Source organism: Microcaecilia unicolor, chromosome 5 (assembly GCF_901765095.1).
Source record: "Microcaecilia unicolor chromosome 5, aMicUni1.1, whole genome shotgun sequence".
Lineage (NCBI taxonomy): Eukaryota > Metazoa > Chordata > Amphibia > Gymnophiona > Siphonopidae > Microcaecilia > Microcaecilia unicolor.
This window is the reverse complement of record NC_044035.1, coordinates 265,990,286-266,005,306: the sequence shown is the minus strand read 5'-3', so window position 1 is coordinate 266,005,306 and position 15,021 is coordinate 265,990,286.

Below are 15,021 nucleotides of genomic sequence, written 5' to 3'. Positions count from 1 at the left end.
GCCAGATGTTATTCGGTGCGGGTGCTAACTGGGTAAGTTGGACTGCACAAAAGGCCATAACCACGTAACTTCTGGGTCCCACCAGACAGGGGCATAGCCAGACCTCGAGATGGGAGGGGCCAGAGCCCAAAGTGTGGGGGGGGGGGCACATTTTGGTTCGCCCCCTCCGCCACCTCCCCCCCCCCCCCCCCAATGCTACCACTGCGAACAGTTTCACTAAAATGAGCATGCTGGACATGAGGGGAAGAGACAGCAGGGCAGGCAATAAGGACCAGTGCTGGACAAAGACTCCAGCTGGCGGGGGTTGGGGACTCCTGCCAACCAAATCAGGGGCCCAGAGCCAATTTGGGTGGACACAGGCCCCTGTGGGCCCCCATAGCTATGCCACTGTGCCAGACTAGTGCCAGTGCCTGGATATGGCTGGTGCTGAATACCTGGTCTAATTTAGTTGACAGCGAAAATGCTGACCGCTGTCACCTGAATATTGATCCGAATAATATTGGGCTGACCTTAGAGATGGGTAAATTTAATTCTTCCAACCATAGCCTGTGTATCATGGATAGAATCATAGCAAGCAAAACAAATTGCAAGTTACCAACTGCAGTGTGAGCATCTTTCCTCATGGACTGTCCACCAGTTTTGAAACAATAAGTCCATAAACCACTACTAAATGGACTTGGGGAAAAATCCACAATTCCAGGAATAACATGTATAGAATGTTTGTACGTTTGGGAAGCTTGCCAGGTGCCCTTGGCTTGGACTGGCCGCTGTCATGGACAGGATGCTGGGCTCAATGGACCCTTGGTCTTTTCCCAGTCTGGCATTATGTATGTTTATGTCCATACTTTCATTGAAAACTACTTAGGGAAAAATACTTGCAGAGATTTGCACCTGTGTTTGTTTCAGATATTTTCAGTGGTGTGCTGGAGCCGGCTCGCACGAGCTCGTTGTTAAATTTTTTAACATCTTGTGAGCCGGTTGTTCTGCAGGGCGAGCTGGCTCCGGTAAACGAGGTAAGCATGGCAGGAGGGCACCACAAGCCATGCTTACCCCATTTACCTCACCTCCCACCACTGCCCTCGTTTGTTTGTTTTTTGTTGTTTTTTATTTGTACCCTGTGCTTTCCCACTCATGGCAGGCTCAATGCGGCTTAGGTACTTATTTGTACCTGGGGCAATGGAGGGTTAAGTGACTTGCCCAGAGTCACAAGGAGCTGCCTGTGCCTGCAGTGGGAATCGAACCCAGTTCCCCAGGACCAAAGTCCACCACTCTAACCACTAGGCCACTCCTCCACTCCACTCCAGGGGAGCGAGGAGAATCACTGGGTATGGGTGACTGGAGAGGGGGCAGGGGAGAGAAGAGAATCTCTGGGTACGGGTGGCTGGAGGGGGGGCAGAGGAGAGAAGAGAATCACTGGGTATGGGTGGCTGGAGGGGGGCAGGGAAGCAAGGAGAATCGCTGGGTATGGGTGGCTGGAGGGGAGCAGGAGAGAGAAGAGAATCGAAGGGTATGGATGGAGGGAGGGCAGGGGAGAGGAGAGTTTCTGGACATGGGTTGATGGAGGGAAGGGTAGGGGAAGAGGAGGGTTGCTGGACATGGGTGGATGGAGGGGAGGGAGAGAAAAGAAATGCTGGACATGGATGGAGGGGTGGGAAGAGTGAGGAAGGAGATGAGATGAATGAAAAGGAAGAGAGGAGAAAAACTGCACATGGATGAAGAAAATAGGCAGAAGCTGGATCCACTGGACAGTCAAGTCTGCGGAGGACCCAGCTTTTCCTTACGGATGTAGGGCAAGAAATGAAGAAGAAAGACAGAAAGTAAAGAAATAAATGGAAAGGAAGCCCTGGAAACGGAATTAAGAGGACAGATAGCAGCAGAATCGGATACTAGGCCAGCATGATTAGAAAAACTAAGTCACCAGACAACAAAGGTAGAAAAAAATCATTTTATTTTCATTATAGTGTCTGGAATATGTCCACTTTGAGAATCAGGTGCTCAACATTAAAAGTTTATATTTATTTACTTATTTATGGCATTTTATCCCACATTAAACATGAATTAGATTGGAACCTGGGATCATTTAAAATTTTTTCCTGGAGTAATGCATTTCCCCCTCCCCCAGGCTCTCTCCCACGGCTATAGCCAGCTCTGCAATTTGGGGGGGGGGGGGCGCAGAGGTGGACGGGGGAGGGGGCGCAGAGGTGGACGAGGGTACAGAGGTGGACGGGGGGGGGGGGGGGGGCGCAGAGGTGGACCAGGGAGAAAGCCTGTTGTTAAACATTTACCAGCACACCACTGGATATTTCCCTTGAAACCCAGCTAGTATAGTTTTGAAAAATGTGAAACTATGGAGTGCTGTTGCTTCCCTCAACCTAACTTTGTACCTGAATCTGCCTTCTTTCCTCTTGGATAAAGCCACAGATGTTGCTAACTTCCATCCGTATTTTCACCTGTGTACAGGGTGGGCAATTTTCAGATAGTGTGTTTGCTAAGCTAACTAGCTTTCAGTACTGCCCTCTATGTCAGCAATTTAGGCAGCTATTGTGTTCTGTCAACTGTTCTAATTTTTTTTATCTTATTTTTCTTCCAAGCACCTCCTGTCATGGCACATTGTCTTGCTCGAAGGTGTCCTGTAAACCCGGTTGTTATTCTGAACATCTCTGTTTACACTGCAAAGCAAAGACACAGGGCAAACATAGAACTTGGGAAAAAAAAGCATTCATTAGAACAAACAAGCTCCTTAGATCAAATACAAGTGATAGAAAAAGAAGAATTTGGATGATTCTCTTGGTAAGGCGGTAGATGTAGTTAAGTGTTGCTATGTGCACATATTCACCATACATGAAAAATTCTGTAGTAAAAAAAAATTGTTAGATGATAGATAGAATATGATAAATTGAAATACTGGCTGATTTAATCTCAAGCAGATGACTTTCGGACATGATGCCTCGAACATGTTGAACTCCTTTGTTAGAAAAGTGGAGACTGTACAAATACATTAAGTAGATTTGGTAGCAACTGAGAACAGAAACAACTAAAGTTCAACAAGTAAATTCTCTAACAACGTGACTGTCTTATGATCATGTTGCAACCTTTGTTTTTTTTATTTTTATTTTATTTTATGAGTGTTCATCCAGCTTGCTTAGAATAGGCAGGAGTTTGTCTTTGTGTAAGAAACTGATCTATAATTGGTATTTGTCACCGTGGCTTAGCAGGTGTATATCGGGACATCTGGTTGATTTTTCATTGGCATGTGTACGTGTCTAGAAAAAGAAAGAGAAGAAGGAGAAAAAAAGGAAAGCCATAATCAGTAAGAAAGCACACTGATTTATGTGCATGAAACAGAGAATCTTTTTTTTTCCTTCTGTAAAACTGGCTATGCACATTTGGCCAGCTCCTGGGGAGATCTGACAAATGCAAGAAATAAGCCTCAGTATCTTTGTTGTCTACATTTCATTTGTACAATGCTGGAATCTTTATTAATAAAAAAAATGCAAAGGGATGTGCATTAACACTTGCAAAGTGGATTATATAGTGAGACAGAAACGACACCAACAGTGACAATTTTTAATGCTGTATTTGAACACTTCATGTTGAATGTTTGCCAGTTTCCAGGTAATTTTTGTATTTTTTTTTTTTTTTTTTGCCATTGAACATGGGAACAGCATACTTGCTATTGGTATCTAACAAAGTATGCAACAGAACATTATGCAAACTGCTGACCATTGCATTGACTCCTACATTAAGTGGAAGCAGCTGAGCTTTGTAAGGGGATCTTATAGCAATCTACAGTAAGCAGTAACGCATGCTTGCAACAGCTTAAAATGGCATACTGAGTGGTACACTGAGGCATCCTGTGCAAACAGTACCGGTGTGCTTAAAAATAAAAAAAAAATTTCACAGCAGGGGTGTGACTTGGGACAGCTACATTTATTTTTTTATTTATTTATTGCACTTCTATCCCACATTTTCCCACCTTTTTGCAGGCTCAATGTGGCTTACAAAGAACTGTTATGGCATTGCCATACCAGGGTAAAGAATACAATTGTTGTTACAAAGAAGTCAAAGAAGACATGAGGATCTTGTCAATCAGTTATTAAAAGATACATTCTGGATACAGGTGGGAAGGTTTTGTGCTACCGTTAGTTAAGGGTTCTCGTGGTAGGCCTTGTTAAAGAGATAGGTTTTCAGGGATTTGCGGAAGTTAATTAGTTCTTTGATCATTTTCAAGTGAGTAGGGAGTGCATTCCATAATTGCGTACTCATGTAGGAGAAGCTGGTCTCGTGTGCTCGTTTGTATTTCAGTCCTTTACAGCTGGGGTAGTGTAGGTTGAGAAAGGTGCGGGACGATCTTTTAGCATTTCTGGGTGGTAGGTCCATGAGGTTCAGCATGTAGGTCGAGGCATCTCCGTAAATGATTTTGTGAACAGTCGCGCACTAACTGATTAGCGCAGGATTAACACGAGTCCTTGTTGTCTACATAATATGTGGAAGTATAGGCTCTTGTGCTAATTTTTGTTACTGGTCACACACTAATGGCAACATTAGCACATGGTCATTAAATCAGAAAATGGAAATCAGACATTTTCCAGCCATGGCAAGAAATTGCCTTAGCATGCGGAAAAGGCACACTTACGGGCGCAGTAAGGCCACACTTTGCCAGAGCTTAGTAAAAAAGACCGCTAAATCTGTTATAAGAATAGCAGAGAACCTTATATAAAATATTCTTATTAGAGCAGCACCTTAAGTACATAAGTACATAAATATTCCTCACTGGGACAGATCAAAGGTCCATCAAACCCAGAATCCTGTTTCCAACAGTGGCTAATCCAGGTCACAAATACCTGGCAAGATCCCGAAAAAGTTCAATACATTTTATGCTGTTTATCCCAGAAATAGCAGAATAGTCAATTAAATAATGGTCTATGGACTTTTCCTTTAGGAAGTCATCCAGACTTTTTTAAAACCCCGCTAAGCTAACTGCCTTTACCACATTCTCTGGCAACAAATTCCAGAGTTTAATTACACGTTGAGTGAAGAAATAATTTCTCCGATTCATATTAAATTTACTACTTTGTAGTTTCATCGCATGCCCCCTAGTCCTAGTGTTTTTTTGAAAGAGTAAACAAACGATTCACGTCTACCCGTTCCACTCCACTCATTATTTTATAGACCTCTATCATATTTCCCCTCAGCTGCCTTTTCTCCAAGCTGAAAAGCCCTAGACGCTTCAGCCTTTCCTCATAGGGAAGTCATCCCATCCCTTTAGAGGGTCATGGATTTGATATACTGCCTTTCTGTGGCACAACCAAAGCGGTTTACATTTATTATATGCAGGTTACATTCTTTGACCCTGGTGGAGTAGCTAAGTATATCAGTGACCCATGTCCTTTGAAATAAATATTAATGCACCCCATCTTTGCTTTTTAGCAGTCAGAATGCTCCTTGATCAGTCACTCTTGAAAGTGTTCAGGGAAACACAAAGGGACCCTTTTACCAAGCAGCGGTATAAGGGGCCCTGTGATAGTGGCAGCAGCTGTTGTTTTTACTGTGCACTGAGACCTTTTTTACCACAGTGTGTAAAAAGGCCAAACAAAGAAATGGCTGTGTGGTAAGTACACACTTGTCACGTGTCCATTTTGGGGAGAAGCACTTACCCACTGAGGTGGCAGTAAGGGCTCCTGTGCTAACCCAGTGGTAACCCCTGCGCTAGAAAATCAGACATGATTTTCTGTAGTGCCAGAAATGGTGCATGCTGGGGGTAGAACTAGTGCTGGCACCCGAGTTGGGCCGGCGGTAGTTCTAGGTTGCCTCGTGGCAACCCTTTGGTAAAATGGCCACAAACAGAAGTGTGAGAGAAGACTGGACCAGGGGCATCATTGTAATTGGAAGATGAGATACGTTCTTATGTACTAACCGGTCAGCGGCCAGTTAAATTGCTTTGAATATCGGGCCCACAGTGCCTAAAGGCTGTAGCTTGCAATTATGAAGGGGGTGTGGCCATGGGTGGATCGAGGTCGTGTCTTGCAGTTGTATGCGTAAGCTACAGAATACTGTCACTTATGTATGTAACAACCAACTTCAGGCTCCAGCATTTACATCAGCCTTTAACATGACATAAATGCTTGTGTCTAAAGTTAGGCACGCACATGACAACTTACACCCTATTCTATAACAGCAATTTTGCACGCAATTGTTGCTTAGCACCCATATTTTTGTCATCCTTTCTAGAATTTACCCCTTACCCTATAAAGTAGTTCAAAACAGAATTTTTGTACAGCCATATTTGAGATTTGTGCCTAAGTACTCATGCCTCATCCATGGCACCCTGACATAACAGTCCTGACAAAATAGCCCCGACAAAAAAAGCCCTGACAAAGCAGCCTTGTAACAAAATAGCCCTTGACACATCAGCTGATTTGTCAAGGGCTAATTTGTCAAGGGCTATATTGTGGGCAGGCTGTTTTGACACTGGTGGTTATGTCAGGGGCTATTATGTCAGGAGATTTTTTGTCAGGGCTATTTTGTCGGGGCTATTTTGACCGGGTACCCTCATCCAGCACCCTGACATAATAGCCCTGACAAATTAGCCCTGACAAAACAGCCTTGTAACAAAATAGCCCTTGGCAAATCAGTTCCTAACAAAATAGCCCTTGACAAAATGTCCCCTCCCACAAAATAACCCTTGACAAAATAGCCCCTAGACAAAATAGTCCAGAAGAAAAAAATAACACATCACAAAAAAAGATGATAAACTACAAGTGAAATCTTCACTGATAAAGGCTCCTACCAGCATTACATTGTATAAAGAATATATAAATAAACGAAATTCTATAGCTACCAAATGGTATTCATGATCTGTTCTGCTGTTTAAGGAAACTATTCTTCCACCAATATGCTAATTAAAAAAACAACAACAATGTTGTCTTCATTTTCATAGTCTTACCAACCTTATCCTGTTTGGTAAGGTAAGATTATTAGGAAAAAATGCAGTGCCGTATTCTGGGCAGCCTGATCGGGCCCTTTTGATGGGGGGCTAATTTGTCAAGGGCTATACTGTGGGCAGGCCGTTTTGACAGTGTCTGTTATGTCAGGGGCTATTATGTTTTTGTTTGGAGCTTTTTTGCCGGGGCTATTTTGACCAGGTACCCTCATCCATATAGGACCAGATTCAGTAAATGGAATCTAAAATATAGGCATGTCGGGATAAAGCACATAGCGCTATTCTATACACCATGTCTACAGTAAGTACAGAATAGTCCATAGGCCGGGGGAGCACACAAACATTTAGGTGTGACAATTTACACCACTGAAAACCTGGTGTAAGTACCTGTACCTAAATGTACGTGCATTCTCCCGAATTCCAAAACAACATGCGTAAATTTGATTGACACCCCTGACACTCTTACACTTCTCCCATGGCTGCGCACCCTTCTCAGCTGCGTGCATTAGAATTTACGTGTGCTTCTTTCCAGAATATATTTAAAAAGAAGCGCATGTAAATTCCAATTATTGCCAATTATTGATGCTAATTGGTTGTTATCAACCAATTATCATCAATGATTGGCTCGTTACTCAATTAGGTGCTAACATTTATGTGCATAAATGTTTGGATTATTAGTATATACACATGTATGTATGTGTGCACAAATGTGTGTATATCCCAAAATTCCATCTAGGCATTATTCTGTAAATATATGCTTATATTATATAGTGTGTATTTGCAAGGGAGTTGTACACATGGGTGGTTCAATAGACAGAGCTTCCACTTATGTGAGTAACTTACAGAATACTGTAGGTTACATGTGTCACTGCCACATTTACTTACTTGCACTTCTGTTATCGCTATAGTGCGCGGGTGCCTAGGCATGCTAATATCGGGGTATGGTAGGCATCTAGGTTCCATTATAGAATGGGCTTCTAAAGCATAGCCTCAGTGTAGCTAAAGGGAGGCACCTAGGTACAGAATTGGCCCCTTAGTGACACAGCTCTGTGTATATTAGATATTGCACAGTATAAAGGCTGTTATTCTAGATGGGAACACTATGTGAAACTGAAGGAAACGCCATAGAAGATGAGAAACCACTTCTTTGAAAATCCCATATTTGCACATTTATCTCATTAGAAGTGTGGTTGTGACTCACACAAAGGTACTATTCAGTGACAACTTCAGGAGGAGGCGGGGCGGGTGGGTGGGGGACTTAAGAAGACGGCAAGTACTGAAAACCACTGAGAATTGGACAGCACAGCTAACTGGCATCATTAAGTTATTACTTTCATTTGTGGGTTTGTCCTTGGAATCATTAAAGAAAACATATATTTTCTCAACATGTGGGAGGAGTCCCAACTGTAAGCCACAGGAGAAACCTCAAGTTGAGGCTCCATCCAAACCAGTATTTTAAACATCAATACATTTTTAAGTTTACTTGGTTAAAATTTTCAATGATCTCCTTCCTGGATTAGCTAAGTGAAAAACCAAAAGCCTTCTTCAAATGAAAGCAGTGACTTATGGATCACAAAATTACAGAAGAGGCCAAGTTACATGTTGTTCTCACACAGAACAACATTTGGACGGGATTTTTTTTTTAGGGGGGGGGGGGGGTGTTATTAGGAATCCAAGGTGAACAAACACCATTTGCCAGAAAAAGGTTAGCCAAAACTTTGAGAACACATTTCTTTCCAAAAGATAAAGATTGAATGTTTTCTTTTAGTCCGTGCTGTCAGCTGCCAATTTTTTCTGCCTTCCCCCACCTTATCTCATCCGCATTCTCCACTATCAGAGTAAATTTATAGCAAGTTGCCTAACCTGTGTAACTAAATTGTGCATAAGTTATACTAGTTTTCAAAGGAAAATTTGTGCATGCTTTCCCTTTCAAAATTACCTCATGGAAACTACACACATCTGCATTTAGAGCTCCTATGGTTTTTTTTTTTTTTTGCAAAACTAAAAAATCTGAACCCCACCGCAACTCTGTTCCCAGAAACACCTCTGTTTGCCATAAATAAAAGTATATGTGACATGGCATTACATGCAAATAGTCTGGGTAATTGTGTAATGAGTCATATTTCTGTATAAACCACACTGACCTGCAATGGCAGAAGGAAGTAAATCCATTCTTGCTGCTTTGTGGGAAAATGGGAAAAATCATGTTTTACTTGGTATCTCTGTCATTTGCCTCTGAAATATTGCGGATCCTGAATGGGTCTCTGCAGCAGTCCAATATGATGGGACATACTTCCTAGATTACAGATAGAACTTAATTTATTTGAGAGTATAAGCAGACTTACTTCTTTCTGCCATTGCAGGGCAGCACAGTGTTAGGTAACATAGAGGCTCATTTTCAAAGCACACAGACTTACAAAGTTACTGTTCATAGGTTACTATTTAACTTTGTAAGTCTATGTAGAAACATAGAAACATGATGGCAGATAAGGGCCAAATGGCTCATCCAGTCTACCCATCCTCTGTAACCACTAACTCTTCCTTTCCTAAGGGATCTCATGTGCCCATACCACGCTTTCTTAAATTCTGACACAGTCCTTGTCTCCACAACCTCTACCGGGAGGCCATTCCATGCATCCACCGCCCTTTCGGTAGAAGTGTATTTTCGTAGATTCCTCCTGAGTTTATTTCCTGTTAACGTCATCATATGCCACACCTCATTCTACAGTTTTCTTTCATTTGAAAAAGGCTCGCCTCCTGTATATTGACGCCACTGAGGTACTTAAAAGTCTGTATTGTATCCCATCTCTCTTGCCTGTTTTCCAGCATATACATGTTGAGGTTCCTAAGCCTGTCCCTATATGTTTTATAACAGAGACTGCTTACTAATTTTGTAGCTGCCCTCTGGACTGATTCCATCCTGTTTATATCTTTCCTTAGTTGCGGTCTCTAGAATTACACGAAGTACTCGAAATAGGGCCTCACCAGAGATTTATACATGTGCACTTTTGCCTCTTTTCTCCTGCTGGTCATCTCTTTCCTTATGCACCCAAGCATCTTTCTGGCTTTGTTCGTCACTGTTTCTACCTGTTTGGCCACCATAAGATCATCAGACACAATCACCCCCAAGTCCCGATCTTTATTCATGGACACTAGCACTTCACCCCCTATAATGCACGACCTAACAAACTTCCGGAAATCATTAAAAAACAATTTGTTCAAAAAGGCATACCACAATGATCCAACCTAAACACCTGAACCCTGCAATACAATGAAACTTATACCAGAACTGGACAAAACTTAACTCTTTCTCAACTACCTAATTTACTCTGTCACTCATGAACTTTAATGCAATACCACTCTGTATTTCTCATACTGGAATTGGCTATCGCCATTACGGTACTATGTAAGCCACATTGAGCCTGAAAATAGGTGGGAAAATGTGGGATACAAATGCAACAAATAAATAATGTACCATTCCCTTGGATTCTTGTAACCCAAGTGCATGACCCTACATTTCTTAGCATTAAATCTTAGTTGCCAATTATCAGACCATTCTTCAAGCTTTGCTAGATCCTTCTTCATACCATCCACACCCTCCAGGGTGTCCACCCTTTTACAGAGTTTGGTATCATCCGCCAAGAGACAAACCTTACCAGACAGTCCTTTTGCAATATCACTCACAAATATGTTAAAAACAGCTGGTCTGAGGACCAAACCCTGAGGTAGACCACTGATAACAGCCCTTTCCTCAGAGCAAGCTACATTTACCACTACTCTCTGTCTCCTTCCACTTTACCAGTTTTTAACCCAGTCAGACACTTATGTGTTTTGAAAATGAGCACCATAGTAACATACTAGATGATGGCAGATAAAGACCTGTATGGTCCATCTAGTCTGCACAAATAGATAAACTCATTTTATGAGGTGATCCAACATGCATATACCTGATCTTGATTTGTTCATTCCATTTTTAGGGCATAGACCTAAGAGGTCTGCCCAGCACTGTCCTTGTTCTAAAACTTCTGAAGATGTCATCAATGCCCTTGAAAAGCTCCTGTCCAGCACATCCATATCTATCCAGGCCACGATCAGGGCACAGACTGTAGAAGTCCATCTAGCGCTGGCTATGCTTCCAAATTACCAGTGTTGCCACCTAGTTTCCGCTAAGCTTCTTTGGATCGATTTCTTCCAAACAGAATTCCTGCATGTTTATCACATACATTTTTAAAATCCTTTATGGTTTTTATCACCACCTGCCACGTGAGAGCATTCCAAGTACCCACAACCCTCTTGGTGAAAAAATGCTTCCTGACGTTATTCCTGAGTCGAACCCCCTTCAACCTCAATTCATGTCCTCTAGTTCTATCACCTTCCCATTTCTGGAAGAGGTTTGTTTGCGGATTAAATGTATAAATGAATTTTAAAATTAGCCCTTCTAGGGTAATTTCATAAAATATTTTTTCATGTATTTGCCAGGATATGCTTGTAGAATGGCTTTTATACACTTACTCTCATGTACAAATATGGACTATGGAATCTTGCCAGGTACTTGTAACCTGGATTGGCCACTGTTGGAAACAGGATGCTGGGCTTGATGGACCTTCAGTCTGCTCCAGTGTGGCAATACTTATGTAAATAGGCTTGTAGTTGAATGTAACCAAGGTGCAGATGTGCTTGGGGGAGAAGTCTCAGCTGATGTAAAAATGTATGAGGCCACAATGTTGACTCCTTTTGTGCTGGTATTTTATGAAGACACAGGAGTCCTTTTACTAAACTAAGCTATGCTGTAAGCCCAATGCCGGGTGTTACCATTCGACATAACTTAGTAAAAAATGTGTACTATATTTGTACGAGTCTCCGTTGTTACACATTTGTTTCTATGGTTAATAAGGTAAGGATCCTGACGAAGGCACATCTGCTGAAATACGGCCGTATCGAGCCTTTCAACAATTGGCTTACATCATTTTAGAAGCAATAAAGACCTGATTACCTGGATTAGCTTTGGTTTCCTCTCCGTTTGTTCCCTCACTCTTGGCGGTTGGCTTTACACGCATTTGTGAGGTTTGGACTTTCTCCTCCTTTTCACTTACTGCGGGATGCGCTCAGGCATCCTGCAGTAATATTCAAATCTGAGCACTAAAAAATATTTTAATATTTATTGCAGAAGGTGCATGTCTGCGGATGGAGAGTGGGCATTTCTGTGCTAATGTTAGTGCTTCTACATCACTGAGCACTATTTGATTAGTGTGTGAGCTCTTACTGCCCACACAATAAGTGTCAGTAAGTGTTCACATGCCAATATTTTTAATGGCCTCACACTAATAGTGTGGTGTTGGAAATGTGAAGAAGGACCTAGATTTAATGCTAAAGCTGCAGGGTCATGCATTTGGGCTGCAAAACCCCAAGATAACGGTACAGTTTATGAGATGAAGAACTTTTGTGCACAAAAGAGGAAAGGTGCAGGAAAGACCCACTTAAGGGTGCGTTACCATAGCCAGAAAATGGCTGATTTTCCTATCTTTTGAAATAATGGCCATGCACAAATTTATTTATTTATTTATTTATTTCACATGCTTGATATTCCTCATGGGGCCTAGCTTAGTAAGAGGCCACAGCTTAGTAAAAGTTCACAGCTTATTAAAAAAAACCCATAGACACTTATCTGTTTTATAAAATAGGCTTAACATAGGTGCTTACTGGGGCAACCTGCTTTAAAAATTACCCTCTACACTCTAAGAGCCCCATTTACTATGTGGTGATAAGCCCAATGTGGGCTTACCACTCGCTAAACAGGAAGTACTGCCAGGCTATCGTAGCAGCCCAGTGGTACTTCCCACCCCTACTTATTTTATGTGGTGAATAAATTTGCTTTTTATGTAACTTTTCTGGTGATTTGTTTCTTTTTTTGTTCATGCTGGATTTTGTAAATCACCTGCCTACCTGTTTTCTGGGCTCACATATTTGTACAGAAATAAAAGTGTTAATGTGGGAATTACACCTGGGTCCCATTGTTCAAAGCCCACTGCACTGACCACTAGGCTACTCCTTACATTTGATTGCTGCTCTTTTAAGAATGGCTATAATACCCAAAGCTGTCTTAGATCCTGGTATCTACTGTCACTTTCACTTTTTAGTGGGTGGGAGAGGTTCAGTAACCACAGGGAGATTAAAGAGGGATCTTGCCCACATCCCTCCAGTGGTCAGCTGCTCAATCAGGGCACCATTTTGTACCCTGGACCTGACTAAAACAGGTCTAGATAAAAACATCCTTCTTTTTTGCTTTGACATCCTTTCCTGTTCCCTTATCACTGAAAGACATTCTAATTTTGGGTCCACCCTAGTCCCGCTCAAAACATGCCTCCAAAATGCTCTATTTGAATGAACTGCAGTGTAAGACGTACAAATTCTGCATTTTGAAATCCACAATTTAGATGTTGTCATCAGATGGATGCCATGACTCTGGCTGAGCCCTTTGAGGGCTAGCTAGGTCCCGAGTGGCAGCAGGTGAGACACCTGGGCAAGGCTGGAATAAAGACAAGGCTGGCACTTGAAGACAGGGCTGGGGCTTGAAGACAGGACTGGGACTTGAAGAGAAGGCTGGAAACAAACTGGGAGCAAGGCAGAAACAAGGCTGGAACACAGAGCAGGAACAGGACTGGAACAGGACTGAAACACAAGTTGAAACACAGGTAGGAACAAGAGATAGGCTGGAACAAAGCTGCAACATCCACTAGCCAAATCTAGGAGACCTGTTGCAAAGGAACTGGCTGGGAGTCAGTACCAGACAGGAAGTGATGACATCAACCAGCACCCTCATGCAGGGCTATAAAGGAAGTGCTAGGGTTCCAGGAAGTTTCTTCTTGGCATAGAATGCTGCTGAAGACCACAAAAAACAGGTTTAGGAGTGTGACCATGGACTTTTTTGGCCATTTTGAGATGTCTATTTGCTTTCAAAATGAGTGCCATAGTCCTTGAACAATTGAAATTCAGCATTAGCTATGTCCCTGATGTGGAAGAAGTCTTGAGGGTCACCCAAACCTCTTACTAAAATTTTCCATTCAATTGCCCTTTTTAATATAAGAAATTCAACCTCTGATAACATCTATAGCATCCAGGGGCACACTATAAAATGTGTAAAGTGTTAACTTTGGGGAGGGGGAGGGATAATTTTAATACACCATTTGCCCAGGTAAGTACCAATGTAGCTTTAATTTCCACTTGGATCACCACTCTTACTTATGCCTCAAAGCTCCTTGCTTTAACCCCCTTGTTCAAACTCCAGCTATGCATTGCCACCCCTCCTCAACAGCATGGCAACTGCCTTGATCTACCTGGGATAAGCTATATAAATCTGTTTTACTCTTTTAGGATCTTGCCAGGTAATTGTGACCTGGATTGTCCACTGTTGTAAACAGAATACTGGGCTTGATGGGCCTTTGGTTTGTTCTTTTGTTTTTAACTACTCTCTTCTTCAGATTTTATCTTATCTCAGACTGTGTCATCCAGTCATCATCAATACATTCAGGAATCTCCTCCCTATTAACCCGTATACTCTGTCCACCACTGTCTCATCTCTCCTCTCATCCACTATGTTATCAAAGTTTAGAGATGAGGCAGTCTCTTGCTATAACGCTAGCCTCTCCTTTGCTTTAGATACTCATGCTCCTCCTCTTTTCTATCATTTAAGGCACAACTGAAACCCAGCCTTTTCTTGAATCCATAATTTGTATTCCACAGTCCAGTGCATTCTTTGCAAGAGGGTCAAAAGAGTTACCTGTGAGCCAGATAACATTGGCTGAGCTCATAGAGTGTAGGTAATAAGATGGTACAGTGGGAATGATGGGAATTGTTTGAATTTATTTAGGGAAGGTATGCTATAAAATATATTATAGGAGCTTAGAAAGAGGGGAATTAATGAGAATCAAGTTCTTGGTATTGGGAATCTTTACATTGAAAGTGATATATTGTAGACTTTCTGATTGACTGGAAATGATGGGTGGTGAGGTAAGAGTGAAGGAATGCTGGGAAACTGGTTTGGTGGGGTTTTATATGAGGAGAATTTGGGTGGTGGGTGG